The 12,777-nt window shown below is 49.8% G+C and overlaps 1 non-coding gene across 1 annotated transcript; it reads left to right on the top strand.

Moving 5' to 3' along the window:
* The first annotated feature begins 1,415 nt into the window (after positions 1 to 1,415).
* On the top strand, positions 1,416 to 1,488 carry TRNAG-CCC (transfer RNA glycine (anticodon CCC)). Its single transcript has one exon. It is a non-coding gene; the product is annotated as a tRNA-Gly (tRNA).
* Positions 1,489 to 12,777: the final 11,289 nt, after the last annotated feature.

Below are 12,777 nucleotides of genomic sequence, written 5' to 3'. Positions count from 1 at the left end.
CAGAGCAAATAAGCCCGTGTGCCACAACTACTGAGCCTGAGCTCTAGAGTCTGCGAGCCACAACTACTGAGCCCGTGTGCCACAACTACTGAAGACCGCGCGCCTAGAGCCTGTGCTCTGCAACAAGAGAAGCCACCGCAATGAGAAGCCCGTGCACCTCAACGAAGAGTAGCCCCCGCTCGCCGCAACTAGAGAAAGCCTGCATGCAGCAATGAAGACCCAATGCAGCCATAAATAAATAAATAAATTTATTTTTTTAAAAAAGAATGTGTGTGTATATATATATATGTATAACCGAATCACTTTGCTGTACAGCAGAAATTAACACAACATTGTAAATCAACTATACTTGAATAAAAAATTTCTTAATTATTAAAATAATAATGCTTTCTTCTCGCTCTCGGCTGGCAAGTCCTTCCCAGCTCAGGAGCCTGCTCTGTGAACAAGGAACCAGCATAAGGCACCTGGGTCAGCTACCATTTGCACAAGTCTGCATGGGGCTGGCAATGGTGTTTCTCTCTTGGCAACTCGAGGTGTACATTGCTTAAACACATGGCATTGCTTTAAAATACACAATTCCCCAGGAGATTTCTGATCTCAATGCCTCCAAATCTTCCTTTTTCTTTTTTTTTCTTTTTTCAAATCTACTTTCTAGAAGGACTTTGCCCAAACCTGAGAAGATAAACACATTTGGCAAACCCCAGCCTCACTGTCCTCAACAGAGACTTGGAAACGCCCTGAAAGGCGTGGATGTGAGTGCCATGTGCTCAGACACCACATGTGCTCCCCTGCTCACATGTCACTATTTCACAGCCAAGTGCTTCCCAGCAAAATACACAAGGGCTTTGTCTCAATCTGCAACAGTCTGCACTGGCATCGGAGCCACTGTCCCTGTGTCTGTCCAGCTCAGAAAGAACAGCTGGGTGGAGGGTGGCAGTGAGCTGCCATGGAGAGAGGGTCAGCCCCACCTTGCTTCAGGGGGAAAACACAACTCTGCACATCCTGGCTGGGATTTCTGGTCACAAATCTCACTAGGAAGGAAGGGATGGGGGAGAAAAATGACGGTGATTTTTTTTGTATTGCTCCCTTAATAAAACAAAGCCTAGGGACTTCTCTGGTGGCTCAGTGGTTAAGAATCCTCCTGCCAATGCAGGTGACACAGGTTCGAGCCCTGGTCCAGGAAGATCCCACATGCCACAAAGAAACTAAGCCTGTGTGCCACAACTAACTGAAGCCCGCGCGCCTAGAGCCCATGCTCCGCAACAAGAGAAGCCACAACAAAGCGTAAACCCCGCTCGACACAACTAGAGAAAGGCCGCGCGCAGCAAGGAAGACGCAATGCAGCCAAATAAATAAATAAATAAATAATAAATAACAAAGGCTGGTCAGGGCATCAGAATCTCACCCGAGGGACTTCCCTGGTGGTCCAATGGTTAAGACTCTGTGCTCCCAATGCAGGGGGCCCAGGTTCGATCCCTGGTCAGGGAACTAGATCCCTCATGCCACAACTAAAAGAGCCTGAATGCCACAGCTAAAGATCCCACTTGCTGTAACAAAGATCCCACGTGCCCCAACTAAGACCCGGCGCAGCCAAATAAATATATTTTTTAAAGATTTATTTATTTATTTTTGGTTTTGGCTGTGTCGGGTCTTAGTTGCGGCACGCGGGCACTTCGTTGCAGCGCGCAGGCTTCTCTCTAGTTGTGGCCCACAGGCTCCAGGGCATGTGAGCTCTGTAGTTGTGGCGCGCAGGTTCCAGAGTGCGTGGGCCCTATAGTTTGCAGCTCGCAGGCTCTCTAGTTGAGGTGTGCGAGCTCCGTAGTTGTGGCACGCGGGCTTAGTTGTCCTGCGGCATGTGGTATCTTAGTTCCCTGACCAGGGATCAAACTGGCCTCCCCTGCATTGTAAGGCGGATTCTCTACCACCAGACCACCAGGTAAGTCCCTAAATAAATATTAAAAAAAAAAAAAGAATCGCATCCGAAAGATGCATTTTGTAATACAAACAAAATAATCAATTGGGAACAGAATAATCAAAGGTCACGCTTTCCAGACTTAACTGACATTTCAGGTGTCCGTCACCGGTACTGGACCAAACTGACCAGATTTGGGGACCCTCCTCCTCCTTCACACCCCAGCTTTCTTCCCCTCCCCCTTCATCAACTGCAATTCTTGGCCATCAAATCTCTGCTGTAATTCTGGTGGGGGCCATCTCCAACCCACCCGTGACCTACCTGCGTCTCCCACCAAAGCCCCACAGGTCTCTTCCCCACTCAGCACCCCCTCTGAAGCAGCCACCCCACATTTCTTAGATCAGTTCTTCACTTTTTCAGTCTCCAAGCCTTTTTTTTTAATTGAAGTATCGTTGATTTATAATGTTGTGTTAGTTTCAGATGTATAGCTAAGTGATTCCATTACATATATAAATATATATATATATATATTTCTTTTTCAGATTCTTTTCCATTATAGGTTATTACAAGATTGAGTCTCCAAGCTTTTGCTTTACCTCCTTTTCCACCCCAACAAGGCAGTCCCACATGCTGGAAAAGTGTGGATTTTGAAGTTTGCTGAGTTTCCATCCTTTACTGAAGTTAGGTCAGGCCCATGAACAGCTCAAGGAGAGCAGCTGATTTGCACAACTTGCGTAATAACTTGTTAGGGAATCATTTCTGGTGTTTGTTTCTTTGGTTTGCTTTTGGATTTCATTTTGTTTGTTTTCGTTGGATTGTTTTTACCCAAAGTCTAAGAGAATGCATTGGAGATCAGGGAAATATGCGGTAATGGACAGAAGGAAAATAGGAGTCTGTGTCGCTAAGGGGAAGGGTATTAAGTGATAAGACAGTGACAGGAGGGCTGATGGAGTTTCTGCCACAAGCTGTGCACCATTTGCCTGGCACTGCGCTGGCGATATGATGGTGGATGAGCTGACCGCCTCCCTCCCTCACGGAGCTGACAGTCTGATGCGGAGGCAGCTAGACAAGCAACCAGTTACTGATGATCTAATGTGAACAGTGCTGAGAACAGGAAAGTACAGAGCAACGCGGGTGCACAGACTGTGGGGGGAGGACGGGGGGCGCTGTTTGTGTGTCAGGGGAAGAAGACTTCCAGGAGGAAGTGCTCCCTAAGCTGAAACCCAAAGGATTGCGGGAGAGAAGCTTGTTGAAAGCCAGGGGGCCAGAGAGCAGGAGATGAAAGAGCTGGGTGTGGCTGGAGAGGCCGGCTTGAGGCTGCAGGGGCGGACAAGGACCAGAGTTAAAAAGAGGGGAGTGCCAAACTGGAAATAACCCAAATGTGTTTCAACAGTTTAATGGATAAACAAACTAGGGTACATTCATACAATGGAATAATACTCAGCAATAAAAAGGAATGAATTATCAATATACACAACTTGGATAAAGTTCAAGTTCATTATGCTGAATGAAATAAACCAGTCTTAGGTTACCGACCACATGATCTGTGCGATTCCTTTAATATGACATTCTCAAAAAGACAAAACTATACTGAGGGAGAACAGATTTGTGGTTGCCAGGGAATCGAGGGATGGTGTGACTATAAAGGGAGCGCTAAGGGTTTCAGGGCGTGGGGAGGTTTTCCTGATTGTGGTGGTAATTACGTGAATCGATACAGGTGTTATTGAATAAAATTCATAAAAGTATAAAAAAAATAGGGGAGTGCTCGAGGACTCCCTGGGGCCTTGGGTGGAGCCCGAAAGGCTGAGACACGCCCAGAGCCACCTCCAAGACCTTATCTTCCCTCTGTGAACCTACATGCTGTCTCTATAAAGCATCCCTGGCCAACTCTTCACTCACTTAGTGAGAAGGGGCCCATCCACATCAGAGCAAAGGGAGCGGCAGACACGCCCCACCCCCCGTGTTTTTTCCTGTACTTATTTCAGCCACCAGAAAAGCCCTATCAGTTCTCCACGATTACATAACAAGAACAGGGCAAGCAATCTTTGGGGGACGCACGGATTCCAGACGTTTCCCCTTTAAAAAATCGCAAAACACCGAAAGTGTGTGTGAGCAAAACATGCAGTGCAGGCTGTTTCCCTGGGTTGCTGGCAAGGTCTGGAATCACCATCCAGTGGCAAGAATCCTGTTAGCCCAAGGTGTTTATTTCCTTTTGATAAACAGTAACGTGTAATTTCCCATTTTTAGGGACAATAATTACTTCAAACAAAGGGCAGTTACCAAAGGGCAGTTACATTATTTGGAGGGACTGGTTCTCCTCCGTAAGAGAACTGTAGCTCAGTTTTTTCAAATAATAATAATTTTTTTAAACTTTAGCTAAAAGCATTCATTTGTCTCTTAGATAAGATTCAAGAAACAAGTACTTTTTGGAACACAGGGTGTTTAAATAGAAGAAGGAAAGAAAAACACCACCTCTCCCCCTCCAGGCCTCCTGGAGCAGCAGCTCCAACCCCAGCCACGCGTGGCACCGACAGTGCCCACCTGACACTTCTCCCTCCCGCAGCTAAATTCCTAGAATTTATTTTCTAGGAATTTAGTCAATCCACACCGAATGCCTCCACTCTCTCACTTAACATCCCTAATCTGCCTGAAGGGCCCACTTGAAATTCAAGTTGTGAGCGAACTTGCACTCTTACAAGCAGAAAAAGCCCTGGCATTATTCTCTCCCGCCTGTTCACATTCCAGCCCTCCCCACGGCCCGGCCACCGAGCCAGAGGATGGAGGCCAGGATGGTGGCCCTGCGCCCTGGTGGAGACCACACCCCCAGGTAAAACCCCAAACCCAGGCCACAGGGCACTGGCTGGAAAGCCAGGGGGTGTCAAAAGCCTCCTCCCTCACCTGGCCTGGAGTGGGGGACCTTAAGACAGGCAGGGGACGGGAATTCCCTGGCGATCCAGTGGTAAAGACTCTGGACTTCCACTGCAGGGGGCATGGGTTAGATCCCTGGTCGGGGAACTAAGATCCCATAAGCCGCCCAGCGTGGCCATACGAAACAAAAACAAAAAGGCAAGAGTCTGAATGCCGGGCTACAGGCGAGGGGCCATGTCAGGCCCCCAGAGGGGAAAGCAAGGTGGGCACCTACCCATGCTGTTTGTGAGGCTTTGCTGAAAGGCTTTCCAGGCCCAAAATACCAGAGCCGGCCTGCCCAAAGGCCTGAAATAACCACCAGGAGGGACCCACATCTCAGGGCCCCAAAGTCCTCTTTTTAAATGTAAATATCCCAAAGAATTAACATACAGGGCCCCGGCACCCTCCAGCACAGCAGTTTCTCAGAGGACAAAGCTGTCGATCGACTAAGGGAAAAGCTCATGTCCCTGCAAGGCTTAGGACTTAGGGACCCACCGGAGTAAGGTGGCTAGCTCCCGCGGCCGCGCCCTCCCTGGGAGCTGTGAACCTGGCCTCCAGCAACTTCCCGACGCACCACGCCCCTCACCCACACCCACCCCCGGTCTTCCTTCCCCTCTTTCCTCCCCGCTGTGCCCCGCGCCCTACCCCACTCGGCCAAAGCTGGGCTGGTGACTCGCAGCAGCCCAGAGGCGGATAGAAATCTGCCTGGCAACGAGTCACGGGGACCTGGATGCGGCCTGGCAATTGGCAGTTCGGCCGAATGGGGCGTGGCGTCAGATGCTCCCTAGAGACTGTCCTGTGCGCCCCGCCCCCCCCATCCCGTCCCTCCCTCCCATGCTCCCTCTCACTTCTCCGGGACCGCGAGTCTCCGGAAGGCTCTCTTACTCCCTGGAAAATGGCGGCCCCATGATTACATTATGGGGGGCTTAAGGGTGTCACCTGGTTTCTGGTTGGAGCGGAAGAACTTGAAGTTGCAAGAATGCTGTTTTATTTAGGTGGTAAATTCATTTGGGGCGCTAGGAGGGACTTAGATAGGGAGCGGGGCTAAAGTCCCCTCAAAGCCCTTCGGCGCAGTCCCTGCTCCCTGGAGGTCCTCTCTTCTTTCCTTCCCTCCGCACGCCCTGACACGCTCCCAGCTGCTCGTTCCAAATCGTCCCCCTTCCTGGGGCTTTGCTCCTCCCCTGCTGCCTTCTCCCTCCCGGCACCGGCCACGCCGCATCCACCTCTGCCCTGTCCCGGGCTCGCTTTTTGGTTTTCCCCATAGATTGCTTTTTACTTCCTTCTTCCCTCGGGCCCCCATAATCTCCGGAGGAAAGAGCCAGTGGTCCAAACTCGTGGAGGCCTCAGTTCCTTCCCCTTGGGCGGGGCGCCGCTGGTGGGTGGGACAGAGCAAGTGCTCCGCTCACACGGCTCATGGTTAGCGAGTTCTCGCTCCAGCTGGGCTCCAATTAGCCTCAGCTTTGGAGCCCAGGAGGCCTGCAGGCGAAGGGATGAGGAAGACTGTCCACGGTTGGGACCAACTCTCCTGCCCAAAACTCCTCTCTGGAGCCCCCTCACATTCCCAGGTCCTCCCCAAGAGAGGATCCCCAGAGGCCTCAGCTGGCCTGCATTCCGAAGCTGGGGGGCAGCCAGCCCACTGGATGGGGTGGTGGAAGGGGCCTCCAGGCTTCCCGGACAGCCGTCAGGGACAGTGGGTGAGGCAGTTATAATGCACATGCTTTGATTGTCGTTTCTCCCTTGTTTATTATCATCCTGGAAAAGTGAATACTCAGGAGGGGAAAAAACCCAGGGTAACACTGGGGAGGAGGGGCTGGCAGCAGCTGACAAGGTTGAACCTGGGCCAAGGGTTCACTTCACTTGAGGCCTGGAGCCTACCCCTACCCCCCAAATGGGCAAATGAATAAGAGCCTTTTCTGGGCTGGACCAGAAACCAGCCAAGTTGCCGGGGTTTCCAGTTTCTGCTACTTACTAGCTGTGTGACCCTGAACATAATTGCTTAACCTCTCTGAGCCTCAGTTTCTATGTCTGAGGAAAGTAATACCCACCTCATAGGGTTATAGAAATCAAAAGAGATAAAGTGTGTACAATACATATACAATGCCTAACACAAAGTAAGTATTCAATAGAAATGGCTAACACTTCCAGTACTTACTATATGCCAAATACATTATACTGTATGTGTTAACTTACATCCTCCTCACAAAACTGCTATGAGAGAGGTAATGTATCATCACTATTTTATAGATAAGGGAAGTGAGGCACAGAGAGGTTCAATAACTTGCCCAAGATCACACAGCTAGGAAGTGGCAGAACTGATAGCTACCATCATCATTATCATCATCATCATTATTCCCTTATTATTCCCTTACTTATTCCCTTGTAGTCTCCTTGAGGAAACGGGCTTTGCCCATAAGTATTTAATAACTGCTTCAGTTCTCAAAAGGTCAAGGCCTTACAAATTTTGAAAGACAGCTTCCATTTCCTAAAACCTCCACAGAAAAAAATTCCCGGGTTCCTCAGGGAAACAGCAATGGCATCAGGGGAAAGGGGGAAAAATGCTTTTTTAAATTTTAAAAAAATTCTTTTTTTTCTGGACACACCCTGACATGCGGGATCTTAGTTCCCCAACCAAGGATGGAACCCCTGCAGTAGAAGCATGGAGTCCTAACCACTGGACCACCAGAGAAGTCCCAAAATGCTTTTTTTTTAATTAGTAAGCTTGGATTGACCTAGACAGAGTCACCTCTTCCAGCTCTAAGGGTGGAGACGGATTGCTTCACTTCTCTGAACCTCACTTTTCTATAGCCTTCTGGCCAGGGGCCGAGTGAGAACTCAGCATGAGATCTCAAGAGATGGGCACCTTGTGGACCACCAGTCCCTGTCCCGAGAGAAGCTCTTCGTTCTTAACCCTTTCCGATCCTCAGCCCCGCTGCTGGGAGGTTTTCCATTAAGGCCAGGTCTCAAGTTTGTGGTGGAAAATAACAGAGATTTTTAAAGGGAATTGAAACCACTGGCCTCAGCAGAATGTTCCACACACATTTGCTCTGGCCCATTCACGGCAGCACCTCTGCTGGCATCAGTCAGCCTTGGGAAGCTCTAGCAAATGCCTGACTCCACGGGGCGATTCAGAGGCTGGTAAACAGCTCTGGCATTCCCAACCCGTGGCAAGCATTCATGCACTGAATTCTTTGTCCTGATGAGGACGGACAGAGAGCTGCTCTGTGGTGCAAAGCCCAAAGCCAGAACTCCAGTTTCCAAACAGCAGCCGGAAAGCACGCCAAGGCCGAGGCATGCAGGCCACCAACCCTTTCAAGGCCACCAGCCCTTTCAGCCCTATTTTGCTTGCAAAATAAACTTGCCCAAACTTGGACTTCTTTCTTGAAAACTTGGGTTTACTTGTTAATTCCAAAGGGGGAAAAGACTTGGCGCTGTTACAATGGAGAAACTTGGCGATCTCCTCCTTCACCAAGGGCTCCAAGGCATGAGGGTCCTGAGCAGTGACCCCACTGCACTTCTGTGGGATCGCTGCCCCAGAACACATAACCTGAACCCAAGCATGAGGAAATATCCTCAGAAACCCACACCGAGGGACGTTGCTGCAAAACAACTGGCCCTGTACACTTCAAAAATCTCAGTGTCACAAATGACAACAAAAAGCAAAGGAACTGTTCCAAACTGAAGAAGCTAAAGAGACCATGACAATTAAAGGTCACGTGGGATCACAGGTGGTTGAAGCCTAAATGGGAAAAAAGACATTGCTACAAGGAAATTGTAGTTACTGGGGCAATTGGTAAAATTTAAATATGGGCCATATGTCAGATAATAATAACAATGTTAAGTTTCCTGAATTTGGCTCTTATCTTGTGGTTATATAAGAGAATGTCCATACATGCCGAAGGATTTAGGAGTAAAGGGTCATGATGTTTGCAATTCACTTTCAAATGATTCAGCAGGTATAATGATAATTATAACATCGAGAGAGAGAGAGAGAGAGAGAGAGAGAGAGAGAGAGAGAGATTAAAACCAACAAGGTAAAACTGGGAAATCTAAGTGAAAGTTACATGGATATTCACTGTGTCATTCCTGCAACTTCTCTGTAGGTCTGAATTCAAAATAAATACACTGTAGGGCTTCCCTGGTGGCCCAGTGGTTGAGAGTCCGCCTGCCGATGCAGGGGACACGGGTTCCTGCCCCGGTCCGGGAAGATCCCACATGCCGCGGAGCGGCTGGGCCCGTGAGCCATGGCCGCTGAGCCTGCGCGTCCGGAGCCTGTGCTGCGCAACGGGAGAGGCCACAGCAGTGAGAGACCCACGTACCACAAAAATAAATAAATACACTGTCAAAAAAACAGGAACGTCAGTTACAAGCTGAGCAGCATCTCTCACGTCACAGCTAACACGCAATGCCAGAGAGCTAAGATGGGACTTGAGAAATGAGACGCACGTGCCAGCAACATGCAAAGTCCTGGGGGTGCAGTGCCTTGGCTTTGGGCCACTAGAGACATAGCAGTATTTCAACAGTGCTGTTGCTCAAAACATTTGAGTTGGTTTACCAGCCACATGGGAAAATTAGTTGCGCTACATTATAATCATGCCTTGTGTTTGACCCCAAACAGCCCCATCCACCTAATTAACCAGCCTTGCTTCTGAAAAGATCATAGACTATTGGAACTGGCAAGGGCCTTAGAGAATGCCTGCCTTATCCATGTTACAAATGAGTAAACCGAGGCTCAAAGAGGGGCCTTCACTTGTTCAAGGTCATGGCGAATCCCACTTACTCCCAGGCTAGTGGTCTTTTCAGAGTTTTGTCCTGGGAACCCTGGAGGATCTTCCAGGCCTTTTGGCCATTTGCAGGCCTCAAGAGAGGAAGATTTGTGCTTCCCCAAGGAAATTGTTCCTTTTTTAAATGCACAAGTGATGTTGAGAGCAGTTCCAAAAGAGAGGGGACAAAAATATTCTTAACAGTAAAATTTTCACAGAAGTGTAGCACCTCCCGAGTATAAGTGTGTTTGTTTAAAACAAAAATTGTCATATTACTTTATGATCATACCTTAGCTACATCCCACATAACCGTGGCTATTTTAAGAAACCTCAATACATAGAAAGTCACACTTGCCAAACAGAAAAATGAGGATGAGGGCATTGTCCTGGTCGTTCTCTGTCTCGCCATCCACCCTGAGACCCCTTCTCCGTGCTTCTCTGCCCTGCTCTGTGCCTGCGGAAGGCCGATCCCTCTACCCGCAAGTTCTGGGCTCGGGGCTTCCCCGGTGGTGCAGCGAGTAAGACTCAGAATGCAGGGGGCCCGTGTTCGACCCCTGGTCAGGGAACTAGAGCCAACATGCGTGCCACAACTAAGTTCACATGCCACAACTAAGGAGCCCGCCTACCGCAGCTAAGACCCGGCACAACCAAATAAATAAACTTTTTTTTTAAAAGAAAAGACCTGGGCTCGCTTGCCCTCCAGCACAAGGCGCCAGCAGAAGGAAAGGTCAGGGAGCTTCTTCCTGCTTCTCATGGCAGGCAGTCCTGGCAGATGCTGTGGCCCCTCGTGGCTAGATTCCAGGAATACCATCTCTTCCCAGGCCCCTTCAGGCCCAGGGGTAGCACCAGCCTCCCGCTGTCCCTGGGGGTCTCACCACCCCTTGTTGGCTGCTTGGTCCTGGCCCACTACTGCACGGACAGCCGCCGTTAAATTCTCTGTGGCTGAGTTGTCTTCACGCACGTTTCCTGTAGGGACCCTGACACGTACAGAAATGAGTTTGAGCTGGTGAAAAACATACACTGCCTTTTGTGAGCATGGGGTGCATTTCAACATAATTGAATTGGGGACTTCCCTGGCGGTCCAGTGGTTAAGACTCTGCACTACCAATGCACGGGGCTCAGGTTCGATCCCTGGTCGGGGAACTAAGATCTCACATGCCGTGGGGTGTGGCCAAAAAAAGTAAAAAAAAAAAAAGAATTGAATTTGCCAAACGTCCCCTTAGCCACGCCCACAGTCAGTCACACTGCTTAAAGCAAGGTGCACTGTCAGGCTGCAGGCCCTGCTGTGGCTCCGTGCTGGAACTCCAAGGAAGGACCCAGCCCAGCCCCCTCCAGGTCTCCTGAGATCACTCCCGCCCTCAAATGCAGGAACTGGGACCTCAGAGTATTAAGACCTCCTGAATCTGGGCCCTGCAGGACTTTGGGGAATAACTTGGACCATCCCCATCAGGTAGGCGGTGAGAAGGCGTCAGGAAGAACGGAGGAAGGGGGGAACTGAGAGTGGGTGGGCAGAACAAGCGAAGGAAAGCTCACTGGGATGGGCCCTCCATATGCGTCTCCACCCCCTGGCACCTCCTCCATGTTCCCCCTTCCGGTGGTAACAGTCACTGCAGCAGGGAGGGCTCCTGTCCTGTGGTCACTGCCTCCAGCCTGGGCCTGATGTGGGAGGAGGGCAGCTGGGAAGTTTCTCACATTTGAATGGCCCGTTGCCATGTTCCTGATCCATCTGACCCACTACTCCTGACTGTCCCAGCCAATGAGCTCTCACCCTGAGAGTCCAGGGAAACATCACCATCATCCTCATCGTCCCTGGTAGAAGCGTCACTTACACGTGTGTATTTCCAGTGTTCCAGTGTCCCACATCCATCACATCATTTGGTCTGTGGAGGTCAGCAGAGGAGGATTCTGAGACCAGGGGGGCAGGGACAGCATCTAACCACGTGATGCTCTAAAAATACTTGTTGAATGAATGGACGCTGAGGGCCACACTAGTGTACATCACCCCTTCCTCAAGCTAAAAAAAATTTTTTTTAATTGCCATATTATTGGACAATCTGGGTAGTTCTGCCTGGGAGATCTTTCCAGCGTCCCAGTGGGCATCCCCCTGGCTGTGTACACAAGTGCACCGCACTGTCACCCACTTATCCCCCCTCCAGACGCCAGGACCACACATCTGCACACTCTGTCCCACTCCACACTCATCAGCTTCAGAACAGAGAACTGGGATTTGAGCCGTGGTTGAAAGCAGCACACTTGTGGGGTGCCCAGACCTGGTTAGGACGGAAGGCAGCTGCGTGTAGGCACGTGTGCCAGTGGGCGTGTGCACACTCTAGCTTTTCAGTGTGTGTGCAGCGGCTCACACCCACCTCCCTAGGACTCCATGCCCACCCTCACGCTCTCAATAAACAAACATACGGCCGTGACACGAATGCTATACCCTTAAATGCGATGCCCTTGCACAGCAGACAACCCAAACACCTGAACAGACAGACTCTGGGCCTGTGGATGCTACCCCTAGTTTATGGGTGAGGAAACTCTTGCCCAATTCACAAAATCAGCTTTTAAAAAGCCACAGGGGCTGGGGGAGGGATAAATTAGGAGTATGGGATTAATAGATACACACTACTATATATAAAATAGATAACCAACAAGGACCTACTGTATAGCACAGGGAACTATATTCAATATTTTGTAATAACTTATAAGGGAAAAGAATCTGGAAAAGAATATATATCTATATATATTTATTTATTTATTTATATAAAACCGAATCACTTTGCTATACTCCTGAACTAATACAACATTGTAAATCAACTATACTTCAATACATAAATAAAATTTTTAAAAAATATTTTAAAAAGCCACAGGGGATCAAGCACCTCCCTTGCTACCTATCTCTTTCCAAAAGCAAGAGCCACCCGTGAGCTCCAAAGCCCCCCAGGGACACAGGCTCTGCTGGCTGAGGCGGGAGTGGATGAAGCTGGCAAGGGCCCGTCTGAAATCCAAGCGAGGGCAGGTGGATTTCACGCTGGGCAGGAGATCCCGCTGCTCTGCGCTGAGACCCGCAGATAAGCTGGCTCTGGAGAGGGCAGGAGGGGGTTGGAGCTGGTGTCTCCACTCCAGGGCTGATGGGAGAGGTACAGAGCTGCTTCCACTGGCAGAAAGGAAGCAGCTCTGGGGAATGGCAAGGGGGATGAG

Source organism: Orcinus orca, chromosome 8 (genome assembly GCF_937001465.1).
Source record: "Orcinus orca chromosome 8, mOrcOrc1.1, whole genome shotgun sequence".
Classification (NCBI taxonomy): domain Eukaryota; kingdom Metazoa; phylum Chordata; class Mammalia; order Artiodactyla; family Delphinidae; genus Orcinus; species Orcinus orca.
This window is presented reverse-complemented; position numbering and strand designations above follow the sequence as displayed.